General features: G+C 36.0%; 1 protein-coding gene and 1 long non-coding RNA gene across 6 annotated transcripts in view; one reads left to right on the top strand and one right to left on the bottom strand.

The window, feature by feature from the left end:
- Positions 1-12,654, top strand: part of LOC141521019 (uncharacterized) — a 43,691-nt gene extending 31,037 nt beyond the window's left edge. The window contains exons 3-4 of the long non-coding RNA XR_012477826.1: positions 7,973-8,058; positions 12,428-12,654. This is a non-coding gene — a long non-coding RNA (uncharacterized LOC141521019). The remainder of the gene's footprint in view (positions 1-7,972; positions 8,059-12,427) is intronic.
- Positions 1-21,145, bottom strand: part of MAPK8 (mitogen-activated protein kinase 8) — a 129,158-nt gene that overhangs the window by 96,386 nt on the left and 11,627 nt on the right. The window lies entirely within an intron of this gene.

Below are 21,145 nucleotides of genomic sequence, written 5' to 3'. Positions count from 1 at the left end.
GGGAAAGAAAGGGGAGGGGGTGATATGGAAGGGCAAACACAGGGAAGGGGGTGATAGTCAGAAACAAAATACTTGGGAATATGGATAAAGGGGGGAAAATACAAACAGATGGAAGAAAGCATGGAGGGCAATAAAGAACTAGTAATCATAACTTTGAATGGGAATGGGATGAACTCTCTCTTAAAACATAAGTGAATAGCAGAGTGGATTAAAAACCAGAATCCTACAATATTGCTGCTTACAAGAAACTCATTTGAAGCAGAGAGATACATATAAAGGTAAAAGGTTGGAGCAAAATATATTTTGCTTCAGCTGAAGTAAAAAAAAAAAGCAGGGGTAGCAATCCTTACCCCAGACAAAGCAGCAGCAAAAATAGATAGCGTTAAAAGAGATAAGGGAGGAAACTTTATCCTCCTAAAAGGAACCACAGACAATAAAGTTATTTCAATACTGAATATATATGCACCCAATGGGACAGCACCCAAATTCTTAGAGGAGAAACTGAAGGAACTACAAGAAGACATAGACAGCAAAACTCTACTAGTGGGAAACCTCAACTTCCCACTATCAGATCTAGATAATAAATTGAATCATAAAGTAAACAAGAAAGAAGTTAAAGAGGTAAACAGATTGTTAGAAAAACTAGATATGGTAGACTTATGGAGGAAATTGAATGGGGATGGAATGGAATATACCTTTTTTTCTGCAGTACATGGCACTTATACAAACTTATACAAACCTTGAGCATGTACTAACTACAAAAACCTAATGATCAACTGCAGAAAGGCAGAAATAGTGAATACATATTTCTCAGATCAAAATGCAATAAGTCATATGCAATATTAGGCCAAAGAGATATAGAACCAGAACTAATTGGAAACTGAATAACCTCATTTTAAAGAATGAGTGGACCAAAAATCAAATTGTAGAAAGAATTAACCATTTTGTCCTAGATAATGATAATAATGAAACAACATACCAAAACCTAAGGGATTCATTCAAAGCGACTCTCAGGGGATATATTATAGCTTTAAATACTTACATGAACAAATTGGAGAAAGAGGAAATCAATGAACTAAACATGCAACTAAAAAAATTTAGAGAAAGAAAAAAATCCCCAATTAAATACCAAATTAGAAATTCTAAAAATTAAAGGAGAAATTAATAAAATTGAAAGCACAAAAACTATTGAATTAATAAATAAAACCAAAAGTTGGTATTATGAAAAAACCAATAAAATTGATAAACCTCTGGTCAATTTGATTTAAAAAAAGAAAGAAAACAAAATGGCTAGTATCATAAATGAAAAAAGGTGAACTTACCACCAATGAGGAGGAAATTAAATTAATAATTAAAAACTATTATGCCAAATGCTATGCCAATAAATTTAATAATCTAAGTGAAATGGATGAATATTTGCAAAAATATAAATTGCCCAGGTTAAATCAAGAGGAGATTAAATACCTAAACAACCCTATCTCAGAAAAAGAAATTCAACAAGCCATCATTGAACTCCCTAAGAAAAAATCTCCAGGGCCTGATGGATTCACAAGTGAATTCTACCAAACATTTAAGGAACAATTGGTTCCAATTATATAAAAACTCTATGGAAAAATAGGGAAAGATGGAACTCTGCCTAACGCTTTCTATGAAACCAATATGATGCTGTTACCTAAACCAGGAAGAGTTAAAACAGAGAAAGAAAATTATAGATCTATCTCCCTGATGAATATAGATGCAAAAATCTTCAATAAAATCTTAGCAAAACAATTAAAACAAGTTATCACTAGGATAATACATTATGATCAAGTAGGATTTATTCCAGGAATGCAGGGTTGTTGGTTCAATATTAGGAGAACTGTTAGTATACTCAATTATATCAACAACAAACCTATCAGAATTATATGATCCTATCAATAGATGCTGAAAAAGCTTTTGACAAAATACACCATCCATTCCTACTAAAAACACTAGAAAGTGTAGGAATAAATGGATTGTTCCTTAGAATAATTAGCAGTATCTATTTGAAACCACCAACAAGCATTATATTCAATGGGGAGAGGCTAGAGGCATTTTCAATAAGATCAGGGGTGAAACAAGGGTGCCCATTATCACCACTACTATTTAATATCGTATTAGAAATGTTAGCTTCAGCAATCAGAGAAGAGAAAGAAATTGAAGGAGTTAGAATTGAGAAGGAAGAGACAAAACTCTCACTCTTTGCAGATGACATGATGGTCTACCTAGAGAATCCCAAGAAATCACCTAAAAAACTACTGGAAACAATTAGAAATTTTAGCAAAGTTGCAGGTTATAAAATAAACCCTCATAAATCCTTAACTTTTTCTATATATGTCTAGCATGATACAGCAGGAAGACCTAGAAAGAGAAATCCCATTCAACGTAACTTCAGACAATATAAAATACCTGGGAGTCTATTTGCCAAGACAGACTCAGAAACTTTTTGAAAACAATTATAAAACATCTCACACAAATTAAATCAGATTTAAATAACTGGGCAAATATCAACTGCTCATGGATAGGCAGAGCTAATAAAAATGACAATTCTACCAAAACTAAACTACCCGTTTAGTGCCCTACCAATCAAAATTCCAAAAATTTACTTTAATGAGTTAGAAAAAATTGTAAGTAAATTCATATGGAGAAATAAAAAGTCAAGAATTTCCAGGAACTTAATGAAAAGAAATGCAAAAGAGAGGGGCTTAGCCCTACTTGATCTAAAATTATATTATTGGCTAAGAAATAGGGGCGTCTAGGTGGCGTAGTGGATAGAGCACTGGCCTGGGAAGCAGGAGTACCTGAATTCAAATCCAGTCTCAGATACTTAATAATTACCTAGCTGTGTGGCCTTGGGCAAGCCACTTAACCCCTTTGCCTTGCAAAATCTTAAAAAAAAATTTTTAAAAATGGGTGGCTAGGTAGCGCAGTGGATAGACCACCAGCCTTGGAGTCAGGAGTACCTAGGTTCAAATCCGGTCTCAGACACTTAATAATTACCTAGCTGTGTGGCCTTGGGCAAGTCACATAACTCCATTTGCCTTGCAAAAACCTTAAAAAAAAAAAGAAGAAATAGAGTGGTGGACCAGTGGAATAGCCTAGGTCCAAAAGCAGGAGACGATTATAGTAATCTGCTGTTTGATATATCCAAAGAGTCCAGCTATTGGGATAAAAGCTCTCTCTTTGATAAAAACTGCTGGGAAAATTGGAAGTTAGTACGGAAGGAACTTAGATTAGACCAACACCTAATACCCTTTACCAAGATAAGATCCAAATGGTTACAGGATTTAGACATAAAAAACAATACTATAAGCAAATTAGAAGATCAAGGACTAGTTTACCTGTCAGATCTATGGAAAGGGGAGCAGTTTATGACTAAGGAAGAGTTAGAGAACATCACCAAAAACCAACTAGATGATTTCAATTACATTAAATTAGAAATCATTTGCATAGATAAAACCACTGTAACCAAGATCAAAAGAAATGTAGTAAATTGGGAAACAATCTGTACAACTAATGATTCTAAGAAAGGACTCATTTCTAAAATATAAAGAGAACTGAGTCATATTTTTAAAACAAAAAGCCATTCCCCAATTGACAAATGGTCAAAGGATATGCAAAGGCAATTTATACATGAGGAGATCAAATTAATCCATAGCCATATAAAAATTGCTCTAAATCATTAATTATTAGAGAAATGCAAATTAAAGCTTCTCTGAGGTACCATCTCACATCTCTCAGACTGGCCAATATGACCAGAAAGGATAATGATCATTGTTGGAAGGGTTGTGGGAAATCTGGGACACTATTCCATGGTGGTGGACCTGTGAACTCATCCAACCTTTCTGGGGAGAAATTTGGAACTATGCCCAAAGGGCAACAAAAATGAGCATACCTTTTGACCCAGCAAAACCACTACTAGGTCTATACTCTGAAGAGATGATGGAAAAAGGGTAAAAACTTCACTCGTACAAAATATTTACAGCAGCCCTGTTTGTGGTGGCAAAGAATTGGAAATCAAGTAATGTCCTTCAGTTGGGGAATGGCTTAGCAAACTGTGGTATATGTATGTCATGGAACACTATTGTTCTATTAGAAACCAGGAGGGATGGGATTTCAGGGAAGCTTGGAGGGATTTACATAAGCTGATGCAGAAAAACACTGTATACCCTAACAGCATCATGGGGGTGATGTTCAACCTTCAACCTTGAAGGACTTGCTCATTCCATCAGTGCAACAATCGGGAACAATTTAGGGCTGTCTACAAAGGAGAGTACTATCTGTATCCAGATAAAGAGCCGTGGAGTTTGAACAAAGTTCAAGGACTATTCCCTTTGATCTAGAAAAAAAAAGATATCTTATTGTCTGATATTGTTATCGCTAAGACTTTTTGTCTCTTCCTTAAGGATATGATTTCTCTCTCATTACATTCAATTTGGATCATTGTATATCATGGAAACAAAGTGAAGAATGACAGATTGCTCTCCATGGGGGGGAGGGAAGTAAGTTTGGGGGGAAAATTGTAAAACTCAAATAATATCTTCAATAAAGAGATATATAAATTTTAGAAATAAAAAAGTGAAAAGTCTGTTGAATAAACCACAACAAAAGTACCTTATTACACATCCTAGGTCCTATATTTCAGAAAGATCACTGATAAACAGGAAAGCATGCAAAAGAGAGCTACTAGAATGGTGAAAGACCTTCAAATCCACAACTTATTAGGACTGAAAAACTAAAGATGCTTAGTTAGGAAAGATTCAAGAGATGTAATAGCTGCCTCTGAGCATTTGAAGAACTGACATATAGAAAAATTAATCTATTTGGTCATAGAAGAGAGACCTAGGAGCGGTGAATGAAAGTTATAGAGTTATATTTGGGCCTGACATAATCAAAGTAGATTTAGCAGGCAGTAGATTCCCCCTTATGAAAGGGGGAATCATTTAAAGGCTTGTTGACCAACTCTCAAGAATACTGTAGAGGGAATTCTTTATAAGGCAAAGGTCAAACTATGTGGAAATTAAAGGACCTTAGAACTCTTGAAATTCTGGACTTCTTTGGAGTCTCTGAATGAAAACTTCCAGTTAAGTAGCTCCCACTGACCTCCTTCCATTGCTGCTTGGTATCCATTCTAGGTACCTCTAGTTGTCAGAAAATAGCTTTAAACCAAGTTGAAATCTAGTTCGCTGAAATTTTCACTCTATAGGAGTTGAATAAGTGTTTGCTGAATCAAAAGGCATACATCTTAAGCTCTCAAATGCCTCATCCCCCCCCCCCCCCCCCCCCCCCCCGCCATGAACAGATCACAGAACAGGAAATGAAATTTCTCCCCCTAGGGTTCAGATAAGGATACAGAGGCCTAAAACCTCCCAAATTCAAATGGAAAATATGGTACTATGATTTGATATATAAGTCTTCTGATTGAAGTCCTTACTTAAGCCTGGCTTTAATGTTAAGTCCAAGAGGGTCATGTCCTCAGAAAAGCACCAAAAAAAGAAGAAAGGAACTTTCAGTGATAGACAAGGATTGCCATTGTTGTTCTGATTAACAGAGTCCAACTCTTCGTAATCACTGGGGTTTTCTTGGCAAAGGAGTAGTTTGACATTTCCTTATTCAGCTCATTTTTCAAATGAGGAAACTGAGGCAAACAGGATTAAATGTCTTGCCCAGGGTCACCCCAGCTACTCAGTATCTGAGGTCACATGTGAATTCAGGTCTTCCTGACTCTAAGTCTGGCACTTTATCCATTGTACTACCTAGCTCTTCAAGACAATTTTAATAAATGCTATAGCAATAAGGTCACTGTGAGCTCTCCTTAAGAACTGTAAATCTAGCTCCACCTTTTCTGTGCCTGACTGATAGTTTAAGCCCATCTGACTGACAGGAATTCTAAACCTTGATATTAACTATGATTTTAATCATGGTTCATCAAGGTCCTGAGAGGAATGCTGAGGGTGAAATAGTCCCCTTCCTGCTGCCTCCATACTTAGACCCCTGGCTATCCAGTTGCAGAGTGTTCTGTTTTCATCGATAAGGGTTAGAGATTCTGTTCAAAATCACCTTCCTGCTCTCATTATCTCTGCTTGGCCATTTGTCATTTTTCCTCTTTTCTTCCCTTTAATTTTCAATTATTTTCCTTGTCATTTCTCTTGAGTCTGCCTATGTGCAGAGCAACTTGATTTTTATAAGCTTCTGGCTGGCTGTGAGAACAAACTCTTTCCTTTTCAGACAGTCACAGTATATCAACACTTTAGTTTTTTAAGTTTTTGTGTGTTTTTCCTCCTTCTAGGTTTAGCTTTGTTCTGGATGTTTAAGGTTATCAGAAATTTAACCTATTGAATATAGGATCACTACTGTCTGAGAAAAGAAATCAAAAGCACAGAATCACATTTCAAAATTTGTAGCATGTTGAATTGCAAGAAGTGCTTTAAGTCATAATTCATTCATGTGCATTTGGTCCATATTTGCTTAGACTTTAAATGAAGCCTTTTTTTATTATAGACAAAGAAAATACTTATAAAGTATAAAATATTTCCTAATGAGTTATCTAAGCCAGAAAATCAGACATGTCTACAAAGTTTCAAAATTTAAACTAAATCAAAAACTTGCTTCTAATGAAGTGCCAGAGGAACCATTTCCTTAAAAAAGCTAGAGGGCTTTGAAAAAATGAATATGATTCCCTAACTTTGACTGTCCATATTTCAATGATATAATTTCACCTCTTATCTATGATGGAAAATTTCTATTTACACCAGAATAATTAGTATTTTTATTATAAAGTTGCAGTCATGAACAACAAACAATGGTGTTTATGTTTTTTCTTTCCTCTTAAAAAACACCAAAATATTACTTTCAATAAAACTTAAGAACTCTTCTGCTTGCACTAGGGACTTGTTCTTTCTCACCAATAAGCATGTGGAATACAGCAGTACAGGAGATAAATGAATAAGATATACTCTGATGTCATTCTTAAAAACTGAAGTTATTTAGTGGTTACATAAATTATTAAATGTTAAATTCTTTTGCCAATGGATATTTTGATATTGATAGTTACCAATCAATTATGGATTATGAATCAAAAGTGAATTTGCATCATGAACATCAAGAAGTTTCTCTGGCAATTTAAAAGCAGGACTAGTACCAACTGAAAAGGTGAAAAATTGCAATTTAAGATTCTCTATGTCCAATACTGATCTGGAAAGCAGTATGGCAACTTCCAAAGTCTTGAATACAGAGTCAGAAACACTGGGTTGGTCCCAATCTTCTTTCAGGCACCTAACAGCTGACTGATCATGGGGCAAATCATAACCTTGTTTCCATATTATACCCAAGAATGGAGAGTCTCTCTTTTTTTCCCTCTTCCTCTGGAAACAATTTTTAATGATGCATGAACCAATTCAATGTCCAATCTAGACTATCCATAAAAGTAGAGTAGGTATTAAAAATTACTCTGTTCCTAGAAATCTACAACCATGAGTTAAAACTACAGGAACAGGACAGCGAGATGGCACAAGTGGTTAGAGCACCAGCCCTGAGTTCAAATCCGACCTCAGATATTTAATAATTACCTAGCTGTGTGATCTTGGGCAAGTCACAACCCTAATGCCTTCCAAAAACTAAAAAACAAAACAAAACAAAACAAAACAAAAAAAAACCTACAGGAACAAGAATTAAGAATTCTATCTTCAGCTCAACATCATCCTCACCTCATAAAAATTCAACACTACTGAGGGAACAGTTTTCATAGATGTTCCTTGAAATGACAAATCTACAGACAAATCTACCAGCATTTCTTCCTAATACAAAATGGTTCCAACAAATGACTATTTTCTTTCCAAAGTTATTTCTTTTACAAATGCACTTTGATTTTTTTTATATAGAAAAATCTCCATATTCTTGGATTCAGCATTATCAGTTTTGAATATTGACATAGGTTCCACTTCCTTCTTCTTAGACAACTAGATGGTACAGCAAAAGAAGCCACTGGACTCAGAGTGAGGAAGACCTGAAGCAGAATCCTGACTCAGATCCTTATAAGGGGTAAGTCACATAACCCCTTAGTCTCAGTTTTCTAATCTATAAAATAGGATAATAATAGTAACTTACCTCACAGTTTTGTGAAGATGAGATAATATCTATACAGCACTTTGCAAACTTAAAGCACCCTGTAAATACTAGCTTATAATACTATTTCTTCTTGTCTATCAACATCTGCTATTTCTACACTGTTTGCAGATGATGCTTATAAACAATACTTTTAATAAAAGGGAGAATACTGGGTTTAAACACATATGCAGTCAATTCTCAACTTTCATGGTGTAAGAATCTTACAAAATGGCATTAAAGTCAAAACACGAATGCTAAAACACTGAACTTATGGGAAATAGGTTCCAGTGACATCAAAATCTGAAGCTTTCACTGGAGATTGAGGGAAATATAGTTTTCTGCATATAATTATTTATAACAAAACAGTAAGATAAGATGCACTACTAGAATCTCCCTTTCAGCTCTTTCATTGAGCAGTTCCTTGATGGCAATTAAGCAAATGCTTCCAGGTAAGTCCCCTGCCCAGAGTCCAAGTTCAGAACTCTCTCCCCCTTCCCAGCTAGGCTCTCTGGGGCAAATGAGACAAATATTAGGGAGAGGGCAGGGGTGACCACCATCTCATTACACACAAATTTAGTCATTTTTCCATTTTTTTCAGTTTCCTCATTTGGCACTTGAGAGGTTCCTTGACACACTTTCTGGAGGGTATTTATTCATGAACACATTTAAAAATTATTGCCTCCTTTTTGAGGATATAAACTTGCTGAATCATGCCTGTCTTCTTTTTCCCTCTACTGCTCACAAACCAAATTGCAAGCAAGGTTGCCAGTAGGAAAGTGAAAATGAAGGTACTAATAATAGGGACTATCTGAGATCACAAAAGGTATAGACTATATTTCCAAATAAAGTTGTCATCTTATATTGTCTTCATTTTTTAAAAAAGATCATTCCTACCCAATAGCAGCAAGAAGCAAACCCTGGTTTGGATCTGTGATTTCGTTGCCATGGATGTGCTTTTCAAACCACCTATGCCCAACCAGTGTGATTTTTCCAATGTCCTCTCATACCCAACATGCTGAAGGGTCTCAGTTTCTCTAAACAGTACAAATTCCTTATCCATAGAGTTCTTGAAGTATTCCTAAAACATTACTAAAAAAAAAAAAAGATATTCTCACTCAAGACAGACTCAGCATCACAACTATCAAGTAGTAATCAATCTTCATGGACTTTTAGTTAGCCAAATCACTGGTCTAGCTCTGATTGTAAAGAAGCAAAAGGTTTCTCAGAACAAACGAAATTCAGGATTCAAATTTAAAACATCATACTAGAAATTATGAACTTGGCTACTTTAGAAACCTAATACAACAAATCATAGGATAAATTAAGATTCATATTATAAGAAAACTATCCTATCTATTATGTAATCAAAACTGAATATTCAATTTTAAATATGTATATAAAGCAAAATCAAGACTTTTAAATGTTATGAATTTAAAACATTCATTGTAAAAATGTTTAAAGACAACTTAAAAATACTGTCTAACACATTTACCTGGGTCAGTGTAATAGAAAGAATAGCGAACTTTGATGTCAGATCTGTGATTCAATTCTAATTCTGGCACTAATTTTGAAACCATGGGCACATCAATTTATGGGAAGTTATTGATTAAAGTGTAAGAAAAAAAGGCAAAAAGGCACCAATGGATTTCAAAGTACATTGTTGGCTCCAATACTGACTTTCACGAGATCATGAATTAACTTGAAAATTTGAGTTTATTAATACTATGAGAAGTCAGGTAGTTAAGAAACATTTATTTCCAGCATTGAGGAGACAAAGAAATGAAAAACAAAGTTCTGGATCTTGAGGAGCTCAAAGTCTAAAGGGAGAGACAACATGAAACCAACTCTGTACAAACAAGATATCTAGAAGATAAACTGGAGATAATCAACACTGGGAAGGCACCAGTACTAAAGGATGCTGGGAAAGGCTTCTTATAAAACTTAGCTGGGACTTAAAGGAAGAATGGAGGTGGAGATGAAGAGGGAGAGAATTTCAGGCATATGAGATAACTGGTGAAAATATCTGCAGCATTTAACACTGATACTTACTTTCTCCTTTTGGAAATTCTCCTCACTAGGTTTTCATGACACTGATCTCTCATTTCTCTCCCCACTTGCCTTGATTCTTGCTTCTCTGTCTTTTAGGTTAGATCTTTCTATAGGTTGTGTGAGTGCCTAGGTTCTGGTCTGGGTTTCTCCTCTCTTCTTCTATACTATTTTGCTTGATAATCTCACCAGCTCCAATTACTCTCTCTAGAGAGATAATGTCCCTATCTTGGCATTTAGCACTAATCTCTCTCCTGAATTCTAGTCTTATAAATCAACTGACTCTTGGCCATCTTAAATTGGATATCCTATAGTTACGTACAAAATAAACTATTATCTTTTCCCTTAAACAACCCCTCCCCCCCAAAAATCTTTCCTTCTTCCTCATTTCCTTATTACCATCAAGGGACACCACTATTCTCTCAATTACCCAAATTCACAATCTTCAATTCCTCACTCCTGGTCACTTCATTCTGTCTTTAAATCCTTTTGCCTATATCTTCCTATGAACTCTTTTATCTTTCTCCTTCGCTCTATTCAAATGGCCAAAACCCTGAATGAAGGATGAACTGGAGGGGGTGACACCTGAGAAAGAGAAACCAGTTAGAAGTTATTACAGGAGTCTGGCTGAGATGAGATATTTGAGTTCCCAAGATTTTTTTTTGATATTACTTTCATCAAATTCTCTAAGATTAGATCTAAGATCTTCAAGAATTGAAGAAGTAATAAACTGAGTTTGAAATTACTTCAATCTCAAGGCCTAATTCCTGAAGATTTTCATTCAACAATTACTGAAGATGATATTATGCAAAGCACTGTGCTAGATGAGTATGAAGTTAAAATAAGGGCTGTACTTAAACAGTCATTTAAGATTTTAAAAACACATTGTTCAAAGAGTTTCATTTGATTCCCTTCTATAAATCAGGGACCAATATGATTGATTCTTATTCTTCAAGGATAACTTGAATCATTTTTCTCCTTAGTTACACCTTTCTTTTTTTTTTCCATTTTCATTTATAACAAGACTGTCAAGAATGATATGAAGCAACTCTTCCAGCAGCATGTCTATTTGGTCACTGGACTGGGATTTCACATTTAGAATATCAATAGTTTTGTTCTAAAAATTGTGATTCCTAATACTTTCAGGAGCAACAAGGAAGGGAACAGAAGGGAATAAGTTTTTATATGGTGGCTACTAAGTTTCAGGTACTATATGCTTTGCTGTTTACAAGTTTTATCTCATGTGATCTTCACAACCTCCTATGTGAGGCATTTATCTACATTTTAACATGAATAATCTGAGGAAAATTCAGGTTCAATGACTTTCCCAAGGCCCCACAGCTAATGGCTGAGCTGGATTTGGATTCCAGTTCTCCTAACTCCAGGCCCAGTGTTCCATCCACTACATAAACTTTCTAACTCTTCTGCCATTCTGTCTCTGTCAGCACAAAAAAGGACAGCCTCACAAGACTGGTGCCTATTTGGTACTTTCCTTTGTTTCATAAACTGCCATGGCCAAATCCCAAAACAGAAGTTACCATCAAGGGGATAGTTTGCCTTGAAGAAGCTCTTCATAGTTCATAGGACTAGCTTCTGGAAGACAGATGGACTCTATAAAATACCAGAGGAAAACTCAAATACATTACAAGATCAGGGTTTTTAACAAGATCAAAATCTCTTTTAGCAAAGTGATTAATATGACCTACAAGAATAAGAGGGACAAACAAATAGACTGTTTATTTTAAAATATGCATATGACTATAGTGTCTTAGTAGTGTGGATCTTGGCAGCACAGAGATCATTATGTAAGTCATTTCCAAACTATAAGAAAGAAAATTACTCTAATTTCAATATTCACAAGCTTTGAGACACAGATTACATTAAACACAGTGCAATGAGAGTTAACCTTAAATTTTCTTTTAATGCACTTTAATACTATAAACTAACTTCTTACACTACCATATATCTCTAGTCTAAGAAACCATTCCATGAGATCTTTGAGGAAGAACAAATTACTCTGGGGAAAAAAGCACATATAACTTCTTTAAACACCAAGATAGGGGGCAGCTAGGTGGCGCAGTGGATAAAGCGCCGGCCCTGGAGTCAGGAGTACCTGGGTTCAAATCCGACCTCAGACACTTAATAATTACCTAGCTGTGTGGCCTTGGGCAAGCCACTTAACCCCACTTGCCTTGCAAAAAAAAAAAAACCCTAAAAAAACCCACCAAGTTAATTTTTTTTCTTTTAACTTTAACAGTTTCAACTAACTGCTCATAAGATTGAAAATCTGAAGGGCTATTCAAGATTCAACAGACATTTATGCTACTCTGCAAAAGGCACTGCTCAACACTGGAAACAGACAAAAATAACAGTTGTTTCCCTCAAGAAGCATACATTCTCCTGGTAGGAGATCTGAGAAAATTAATTTAACAAAAAAAACTATAAGGCCATCTGAGGGGATTAAAAATATAGGATGAAATACAAATTTAGGAACCTCTACAACTTGGTTCCAACATATCTTTACAAATTTATATCACAATTCTCCCTCACATGTGTTGAAGTTTACATTTCCTGTGAGTTAGGCACCTTCAGTACAATTCCTCCCAAGGATTATCTATATCTCTCTTTAATTCAAGTGCTAGCAAGCAAAATTGTTCCTGAGATCTCTTCACTGCCCCCAGAACAATCAGTCAGTCAACTAGTATTTATGAAGTGCCTAATACGTGCCAGACACTGTACACATAAGATATAGGCAGGTTAAAGTCAGAAATGATTTCAGAAGGCAGGCACTAGGATTGAGGATGACTGGGAAAGGCTTCTTATACAAAGAACCTGAAAAGAAACTGGGAAGCAGAGATGAAGAGGGAGAGAATCTGGAAAAGCCAATAAAAATGCTTGGAATGGGGCAGCTACATGGTGCAGTGGATAGAGCACCAGCCCTGGACTCAGGAGTACCTGGGTTCAAATCTGGCCTCAGACACTTAATAATTACCTAGCTGTGTGGCCTTGGGCAAACCACTTAACCCCATTTGCCTTGCAAAAACTTTTAAAAAATGCTTAGAGTCAAGAGATGGAACATCCTTGGGCAAGAAACAGCAAGAAGGCCAGAGTGACTGGATAAAAAATACAAGGAGGGAAATAAGGTGTAAGAAGACTGGAAAAATTAGAAGGGACTAGTTAGTTTAAGAAAGACTTTGAAAGTCAAACAAAGGATTTTCTATTTGATCCTAAAAGTAACAAGGAATCCCTGGAGATTAATAAAGAGAAGGAGACAGATGCAGAGACATACAGAGAGAGGGGATGGGTGTAAGACACAAAGACTTCTGGTTTTGTTGTATCATATATATATATATATTTTTTTAGGTTTTTGCAAGGCAAGTGGGGTTAAGTGGCTTGCCCAAGGCCACACAGCTAGGTAATCATTAAGTGTCTGAGACAGGATTTGAACTCAGGCACTCCTGACTCCAGGACCGGTGCTTTATCCCCTATGCCACCTAGCCACCCCTGTATCATACTTCTTTAGGAATATATCTTGTTCTCTCTAGTCTAGCATAGGATCTTTTCTTCAGATTTTTATCCCTCCAATGTCTAACTAGTCCTTTGTATGTACAAAAGAGATACTTAAATATTAAGCAGAAAAATACACTCATCTTTGCCTTTTAGAAGAAAAAGAAATTGATCCTACTTCTCCATCTAATAAATTTGGAACTATGCCCCAAAAGATACTAATTCGATTAAATGTTATTCTTTGATACAACATAAGAGATAAAAGAAAAAAATACCCTACATTTATTATGTAATGGTGTGTATATCAATAAAGGAATGTTTGGGAAGAAACATCACATTGTGCCATGAATTAATGGAATTGTTTTAAGAGAACCCTGGAAAGACTTCTATGAACTCATGCGAAGTGAAGAGAGCAGAACCAGGAGAATGTTTTATAAAATAAAAGACAAAAAACTTTCAAGGACTTAAAAACTCTGATCAATGCAATGATAATCCAACAATGAGCTACAATTCCAAAAGACTGATAAAGAAAGCTCTCCTCAGCTCAGCAGAAGTAATGGACAAAAGATACAAAAAGTAGCATACATTTTTACATGACCAATGTAGAAATGTTTTACTTTATTGTGCTTATTTCATATAAGGATTTAAATTTTTCTTTTCTAATAGAGAAAGTATTTTTTTGAAAAAAAGGTAAAATTAAAAAAATTTTATCTCTAATTCTAATCTCTCTCTTGAGCTTATCTCCTTCATCTTGTATCATAATGATTCTGTTAGGAGTTATGTCTGAAAAACTCAAAAGTATTTTTTAACTGTACTTTCCCAGTCATTAAGTCATTGTACTACCTGCTGGCGGAGAAAAAAGTACAAAAGTTAAATAAGACAGAGATCTTCTCATTGTTTATAATATAGAAGAAAAAGCATGTATACACATAACTATAATCACAACTCTGCCACTTACTATTCTGTGTGTTTTCCACTACTGGGAAAAACCAGTTAACTTCTCTAGGACTCAATTTCTTCATCAAAAAATGAGAGTTAAGCAGCAGCTAGGTGACGCAGTGGACAGAGCATAGGTCCTGGAATTAGGAGTACCTGGGTTCAAATCCGGTCTCAGACACTTAATGATTACCTAGCTGTGTGGCCTTGGGCAAGCCACTTAACCCCATTGCCTTGCAAAAACCTAAAAAAGAAAAAACTATGAGTTAACCTAGAAGATCTCTAAGGCCTCCTTTCAGATTTAGATCTATGAGCCTAAATTAACTGACTGAATGGCAGATTCAAAATTCTATTTTTTTAAAAAAAAGGAAGAAAATTCTGAAGAAGGGAGACAAATATATAAAGGGTAATGGAAAACAAAGCACTTGAACTAAACTTTGAAGGATACGTAAAATTACAACAAATTCAGAATGGGGGGTAGGGGGGGGGGGATGGTGTTCCTGAGTTAAGAAGGAAATTTGAGTACCCAAGTAGAAAAGAAAGTAGTTTGGTTGTGTTGGAACTTTCATTGGGTATGTGAAAGAGAAAAAATTGGTAATAATGCTGGAAAAAATAAATTACAGTTAGATTATAAAGGGCTTTGAATACCAAAATAAAGATTTTGGACTTCAAATGTAAAAGCCTAGTTTATCAGTACCCTAATTATAATTGTCTCTTTACTGATCTCTGACCACCCACCTCCCTCTTCCAATTCATCTTGAATACCAAGCTAATCTTCCTTAAACTTTGTTTTCTTTGTCACTATTCAAGAGACTCTCAACTCTCATCATTTCATGTGGGCTCCAGGCTAAAGTCCAAACTCCTTCAAGTATCTATAGATAATCTGACTCCAATTTAGCTTTACAACCTCTTCTTTCACTACTCCCTCAACTTTCCTATAGGAAATTTTCAGTCCTGCTAAACTAATGTATCACCTGTCCTACAACCCTATATATTCCAGGCTCCTATCTTTAAGATGATAAAAATATCCTGAATAAATAAGTTTTCTGAATTAAGAAAATGAAACATTCATTCTAACTTAGATTTCTTTTAATTATTAACTATTTCTTTTGATATTAATACTTTTCCTTTTGATATTAATACTATTCCTTATATAATCTTTGAAGGGAAAGGAGATGAATTTACATTATTTGAATCATTATCTAACTTTGCCCTTCTCTTACCATTCATGTTCTAAGCTTAACATGTAGATGAGCATTTTTTTTCAGTTTTATATGCTGCTTCCACAAACTATGGTGACTGAAATTACTGCTTGAGATTTGAAATTTACAATTTAAACAAAATAGAGTTGGGGTTTTGAATCCCTGTTTCTTTCTACCCATGTGACCTTGGAAAGTGACATCACCTGTCTAGACCTCCATTTCTTACTCAATGAAAGATTTGGATTACATGATGTCAGGTTCTTTCTGGAATTCTAAAATGTAACTTAACAGCACTTAAATGAGAGTAAGTTTCTGGGTAATATATAAATTAAATTCTCTTTTTAATGGCAAAACAAAGTCAAGAAATCAGCCAATTTCCTTTAATTTTATCTTAAGCTGAACTTTTTTCAATGGTGCAATTAAGGCCCTACTATAATCTCTAGATGAACCAAGGGATCACTAACTTTTTAACACCAGTGACTTTTAGTGAGTTTTTTTTTAACTTTTCACCTAAACAAAAACATTTGCATATGTTTTCATTTCTGGCACTTTGGATTGTCACAGTTTCAGTTTCTCCAAGTGTATCTGCCAGTGCTACTAAATCTGGAACCCAACCTTCATACTAAATGCCAGAATAGCCTAATTAAGAAATCACTACACTGTAAGATTAAAATTTTAAAGCTTGCCCCAGACTGTCCTTGTATTTTAGTATAATTAATCTTTGCTTTGATGTTTTATATAGAAGGCTTTCGGTCAGAATCTAGGAATCTTCTAGATTTCATCACTGCTTATTCTAACACTATCCTTACAATTTCTCAGATTTGTCTTTTTGCTTTTATATGTTGAATGAAAACCTTCTTGACTTTGATTAATTTGCGTCTCTAATTCTGGTCATCTATATATCTAAAACACTTATATTCATTTATCTCAGTCAATAAAATATTCATTTATTTTTCAAAATGAAAATATTTGTTAAAAGTTTAGAAGCACTCAAGAATTGACATTTAAATTATTTCAAGGAGGGAAAAAGTTCTCAACAAATTTGAAGGATCACAAATTGTACTTTTAACTACACTTTTCTAAGGAAAAGATTTCTAAGATAGCAACTACTTGTCCCACACATCTACTTTTTCTTCTCTATAAAATCTTGCTACAATTGAAAGGAGAAACATTGATACATTTTAAGAAATAATACTTGTTCAGTAAGAAGTAATTTCTGAACCCTAGAGGCAGCTGAGGGCTGAGTAGAGAAAGAGCTACCTGGAATTTGTAAGACCTGAGTTTACCTGTGTGACCCTGTGCAAAACACTTAATCTCTATTTTTTCAGATTTCTATCTTGAAAGGTTGTTGTGAGGGTCAAATAAGGTTGTTTTTTTTTTTTTAAAAGAAAGTGCTTTGCCATTTCCCAATTGACAAATGGTCAAAGGATATGCAAAGACAATTTACAGATGAGGAGATCAAAGCAATAAAGCTTCTCTGAGGTACCAACTCACACCTCTTAGACTGGCCAATACAACCAGAAAGAATAATGATCATTGTTGGAAGGGTTGTGGGAAATCTGGGACGCTATTACATTGTTGGTGGAGTTGTGAACTCATCCAACCTTTCTGGAGAGAAATTTGAAACTACACCCAAAGGGTAACAAAAATGTGCAGACCCTTTGATCCAGTAATAATAACACTACTGGGTCTGCACCCTGAAGAGATGATGAAAAAGGGTAAAAACATCACTTGTACAAAAATATTCATAGCAGCCCTGTTTGTGGTGGCAAAGAATTGGAAATTAAGTAAATGTCCTTCAACTGGGGAATGGTTTAGCAAACTGTGGTCTATGTATGTCATGGAACACTATTGTTCTATTACAAACCAGGAGGGATGGGAATTCAAGGAAGTCTGAAGGGATTTGCATGAACTGATGCTGAATGAGATGAGCAGAACCAGAAAAACACTGTACACCCTAACAGCAACATGGGGGTGATGATCAACCTTGATGGACTTGCTCATTCCATCAGTGCTACAATCAGGGACAATTTGGGGCTCTCTGCAATGGAGAATACCATCTGTATCCAGAGAAAGAACTGTGGAGTTTGAACAAAGGCCAAGGATTATTACCTTAAATTTAGGAAAAAAAAATGATATCTTATTGTCTGATCTTGCTATCTCTTATACTGGTATGTTTCTTCCTTAAGGATATGATTTCTCTCTCATCACACTCAATTTGGATCATTGTATATCATGGAAACATGTAAAGACTGGCAAACTGCCTTCTGTGGGGGTGGGGGAGGGAAGTAAGATTAGGGGAAAATTGTAAAACTCAGAATAAATAAAATCTTTAATAAAAAAAAAAGAAAAAGAGCTTTGCCACAGTGCCTAGAACCCAATCTTTATAAATACTTATTCCATTCTCCCAGCCACATTCAGACCCTGGCCATCCCATAACAAAGCAATTTCTCAACTCTATTCCAAACAATATCTCTGTTCCCTGTGTTTGTACAGAAAAAGCAAGGTAATACAGTAGTTGGTTGAAGCACTGGACCTGAAATCAGAAGGTTTGAGTTCAAATTCTGTTTCAATCCTAAACTAGTCAAATAACTATGGGGAAATCATAATCTTTGCTTGCCTCAGTTTCTTCAATCATAAAATGGAGATGACAATAATAGTACCCACCTTTCAGGGTATGATAAAATATAATCTTTGTAAAGCACTTTGCAAACCTTTAAATGCTGTTATAATTATTATTACTAGCTGTATTTGTGTGGAAAGGAAGAATTCTCAAAGTTAACTCTTTTGGAATTTTGAATATGAGAAATACTATTCTGATTTGTATAACTACATAATATTCAGCATCATGCACTAAAGCCTTTTTAATTCATAATGTAGGTGTATGTACCATAGAACTCAATCATTATTTAAAGCAAGGAAATTCAGTTGAACCTAGAAACACTAAGAACGTAGTTCTCTTTGTTACAGCCCTGGAAGCAGAAGTAGGGAGTTCCCCATTTCTAAGTCAGTGATAATGGCTTCCAGGCCCATAGCAAGGATTCCACCTCTCTTGTGGACATGGGAGAAGGGAGTGAAAGGACTTATCTTCCTCTTATGCCCTGCCATAGCTTTCCGCAGGCAAATGTCCATGAAACAAGGGTTTTTATTTTTTAGGAGGATAAGGAAGGGAGAAGAGGCGTTGGAAAAGCAGAAGGTGGAAAGAAAATTGCCATGAAGATGAGGGAAAAGCAGGAGAAGAAGTCTCAGGGAAGAAGGATCTTACCCTCCCTCCCTTCTAATTTCTGTCAGACACAGGTAGATATCAACAATGGGGAGAAAGAAGAGATGTCTAGCTACCTTCCTTTTCCTTCCTTCAGGTCACTGATACTGACTTGGATTGGGGTTTAAGAAATAGCAGGTGTATGGGTTTTATCGCCTTCCCCTCCCAGCTATATTATTAGCCTACTGGGAGGTGAAGTGGTGGCTAGAAGAAACTTTCATTCCCATTCTTTCTGTTGACAAAAATGCCAAGATATTCAATTCAACTCAAGTTTGAGCATCTACTATATGCAAAACATTGTCTTGCATGTTACACAAACACTGCATAAATCAAGGTACAATATTAACACAGACATACCCACAGATGGAGACACAAAAACCAGACACACATTCACTCTCTCTCTCTCTCTGACACACTTCCCCCCCCCCCCCCCCACCTCTATCTCTGTCTGTTTCTCTCTTCCATTTCTGGAGGAATTTATCAAATAGCTCAGAGTTTTTCTCATAACCATAGTCAGAATAGGGAGTTTTCCCCTTTCTGATGCTGCCTCAGTTATGCTAGCACCCTGAGCCTTCCATCTCCTGCTCAATGCACCATGTTTCCTGAGGAACAGTTGCTTGGAGTCAGGCTGGGCATCTGCCCTAAAGCAACTATTTCTATCTGTGCCACTACAAAGCATCTTCTACCTCCTGCTGCCAGTCCAATTTCTCAACTGGAATATTAAGAACCTCCAGTATAACCTTTCCTCTGACTTGTTATTGCACCTGTCCTCTTGAGGTTCCCTCTATTCAATGAAGAATATTCTCATACCTGATCATATCTTTTACTTCCCAGTGACTCTGAACTCCTGTCACTCATTTTCCAAACTCCAATCCACCCCCCCCCGCCAAAAGCTGATGCCTCATTCCCATCCCTCTCAATTCTACTACTCCAAACTTTTCTCCTAACTCCACTCAGTCTTTTCACTGTGCCCTTTTGGAATATTCTGGGCAGAGATACTAGAGTGATTTGCCATTTCCTTCTACAGTTCATTTTACAGATAAGGAAACTAAGGCAAACAGGGTTATAAGTGACTTATCTAGGGTCACATAGGTAATGTGTCTAAAGTCACATCTGAACTCAGAAGATGAAACTTTTTGACTTGCCAAGTCTGGCACTCTATCCACTGAATAATCTTAGCTGCTCTCATAAAGTGACTTTACCAAAGCCTACCCCTCTCTTTGTTCAAATGATCCCATTCCATCCAGTCACCTTGAATAGCTTGCCCCCTCTGTCATCCCTGCTCTTTCACATCATTTCAATCACACCCTCTCTATTGCCTGCAAACATGCTCATCTCTCCTCTGGCCTAAAAACATACTCACTTGATCCTTCCATGCCTGTTAGTATTCTCTTATCTCTTCTGCCTTTTGTAGCTTAATTCCTAAAAAAGGCCCTCTAAAATAGGTGTCTCCCATTTTTTAAATCTCTCCTCACTCTCTTCTTGACCCCTTACAATCCTGTTTCTGACCCTATCATTCTACCAAAACTGCTCTAAAGCTGTTAATGACCTAAGTTGCTAAATCTAATGGCCTTTTCTCAATCCTCATTCTCCTTGACCTCTCTGTAGCCTTTGACACTGCTGATCACTTTCTATTCCTTGACTACTCTCTCCTGATTTCCTTCTACCTATCTGACAACTTCTCTATCTCCCTTTGCTGTATTCTCCTCCAGATTATATCATTTAACTTTAGGGATCCTAAGGTTCTGTTTGAGGCCTTCTCTTTTCCCTCTATAATACTTCACTTGGTGAGATCATCAGCTCCCATGGCTTTAATTACCATCTTTTTGCTGATTCTCAAATCTATCTTCCCCAATTTCTGCTGATTTCCATTATCACATCTCCAAATGTCTTTCTGACATCTCAAACAGCATTTGCAGTAAATATCTTACAGTCTAAGACCAAAAATACTTCATTACGTTTCCCCTAAGTGTCCCTCCTTCCTCAGCCTCCCTGTCACTGAAAAGGGTAGCACCACTCTCCTAGTCTCTCAGATTCACAATCTAGGAGTCCTTCTGGATTCCTCACT

This window comes from Macrotis lagotis, chromosome 4 (assembly GCF_037893015.1).
Source record: "Macrotis lagotis isolate mMagLag1 chromosome 4, bilby.v1.9.chrom.fasta, whole genome shotgun sequence".
NCBI classification, from domain to species: Eukaryota; Metazoa; Chordata; class Mammalia; order Peramelemorphia; family Peramelidae; genus Macrotis; species Macrotis lagotis.
The sequence above is the reverse complement of the archived record's forward strand: the minus strand, read 5'-3'. Positions and strand labels throughout refer to the sequence as shown.